At 41.0% G+C, this 2,620-nt stretch overlaps 1 non-coding gene across 1 annotated transcript; it reads left to right on the plus strand.

Moving 5' to 3' along the window:
• The first annotated feature begins 162 nt into the window (after positions 1-162).
• LOC115063481 lies at positions 163-305 on the plus strand. Its single transcript, XR_003843354.1, has one exon. It is a non-coding gene; the product is annotated as a small nucleolar RNA SNORA48 (small nucleolar RNA).
• Positions 306-2,620: the final 2,315 nt, after the last annotated feature.

Genomic DNA, 2,620 nt, shown 5'->3' on the forward strand with positions numbered 1-2,620 from the left:
GCAGGGGTGGGGAGGGTATAGGGGATATTCGGGATAGCATTTGAAATGTAAATAAAGAAAATAATAATAATAATTAAAAAAATGAAAGAAAAAAAAACCCTGTCTCAAAAAAAAAAAAAAATTAAAGCCAGACAGGGTAAATAAGTTTAAAATATCTGCTGTCACCCTAGCAGTGGGCAAAGAGACACTTCGTTGGTGGTGTTGTTCTTATATCAGCCAAGGACAGAGCAGATGGCGGTCCTTTGTTCATTCTAGCTTGATGCCCAGCTTGGTGGACAAAGCTATCTTATGCCTAGAACTCATAAAAATCAAATCAAATCAAACCAAATCCAGGCAGTGCAGGTTGGGAGGAGGAAAACAGAGACCTGCAGTTCTGACGTGCCAGGCCCATGGCACAAGCAGGCCATGGACACTCAGAGCCCCACCGACCACCATGAAGCACAGCACAGGAAGTCAGAGAACTTCAGTGCGCTATGCCACCCACAGACCTGTCTTCTTGCATGCAGCACAGGCAGGCCATAGGCACTCACTTGCCAGCACACCATTCAGCATTGATGAAGGATGTCACCCAGGGGCCCACCAGCCATGTGACTAGCCCGTAGCTGGAACCACCACGATGCACGAGTATGTGGTGGCCAGATAGGAGAGAAAGAGCAGTGGAGCAGGTTGAGCATGGTGACGAGAGATGCAACTAGAGCCTCGAGGGTGGAGAGGGGTAGCCTGTTGTGAATGGCCAGCCCTGCCACCTAGACCACGGTGAGGTACCATCCCAAACTTCTGCTGAGGCCATGTCTGAGTCTGTGGCTACCTATGCAGTTGCAAGGGTCGAATGTCAATGTCTGTGGTTCATATTATCACTAGAGGACAAGGGACTGTCCCTAGTCAGGGAAGCTGCCAGGGGGACCACGTAGATATGCAGGGGCTGCGTAGAACCGGCCTTGCCCATCACTGGGAGATATCCTAGAGATCTGGCCCAACCTCTTACTGGTGAGGAGAGTGGGCCTTCTGCCTTACCCAAACAGCACAGTGGAGCTGGCCCTGGAGGCCTGGGTGCAGGTGAGCTGGGTTGAGGGCATGAAAGCAGGAGAGCTGACCCTGTTTCCTGCCTGCAATGGCACCGGGTAGCCTAGCCGGAGGACTGCTGGAAAGCTCATTCTCATGGTGTGGATAAGGGAAAGCCAGTTCACTGACCAGCTCAGCCACCATCCAGGGCCTGATCCAGGGCTCTGAGTTAATCCACCCCCAAAATCTGTATCATCTGCAAATGGTTGGGACACATGAAGGGGCCAGGCCTCCGGATTCAAAGCTACAGGATCTCCATGATACAGGGCAACATCAGGATAACTGGGAGGAGTCCCACAGAGGGTCCAAGGTTGACGGTGTCACAGAAGCCAGAGATCTAGAATTTGACCAATGACTCACTGCAATGAACATTTGCAGGAGAAGATGAAGGGATATACTGTGGGAGAGTCTGACTTACCACAGCTTCCACAATGAGATGTTTCCTATGCTGTGGGTTGTGCGTGTGTGTGTTATTTGTGTGTGTGTGTGGGGGGGAGAATATGAGGGGATGGAAAGATAAGCAAAACTGGGGTAAATGATGTGAAACTCACAAGGAAATAGTAAAATGTTAAAATAAAATATCTGCCGTATAAGAATAGTGGTAACAACCATTTACACTGTATGGTGTATGGGTGATGTATTCTTGAAAAATACTGAATGAGTGGATATAATATGTTCTTACTACAAACATCACAACTACGTCAGGTGATACATACATATTTTTTAAGTGTCTCTCTTTTATTTATTATATAGATAGTTACTACAAAATACTTATTTCAGTAGGAGAAATTTGAAGGGAGATTTTAATATTTTAGCTTCTAACATGTGTCTATATCCTGTGTGCTGATATATATTTCCAACTGGTTGTGCTAGTTAGAGATTTTAGTATTTATGTGATTATAGTATTTTAGTATTTATTTCTTTAAAATGGAAAACTTCCTTTTAACAATTAAAATTGTAGTTTCTGAATTATCCAATTTGTGTAAAAATACAGTATACATACTGGGGGACTTCTGCAACAGCTGTATCTACTTGTCCATAAGTTAATTTTATTTATCTGTTTATAAATTTATACATTATATTATGTATAAACTTCATTTTACCAAAATTTGAAGAAATATTAATGTTTTATTGCATTATGAATGAGGATGGCATTTTTCTAAAAATTTTCTGTTAAAGATGACCTTGCTAGGATAATGTCAGATTTGACTTTGCAATATTGATGATTGTCCGTTTTATTATTTTGATGCTTTTTCCATCTTTATTATACTATATATAATTCTAAAATTATATATTTTCTTAATCTTAAATAATCTCTTGTATTTTACATATTATGTAAAGTGTCTTTTAGTTTGCATATGTATCATATGTGATACATATTTTAATAAGCTAAATATAGTAATTTAACATACACGTGATTTGAAACCTCATGTTGAACACAATACACATAATTTTATCTCTTGATTTTAATTAAAATGTAATTAAAATCATAAAAAGAAGAAAACCATTAAATCAATGGATTTTCCTGTGACACTTCTGTCAGAATTGGAAAGCCTAG

The sequence above is a fragment of the Mus pahari genome, chromosome 2 (assembly GCF_900095145.1).
Source record: "Mus pahari chromosome 2, PAHARI_EIJ_v1.1, whole genome shotgun sequence".
Lineage (NCBI taxonomy): Eukaryota > Metazoa > Chordata > Mammalia > Rodentia > Muridae > Mus > Mus pahari.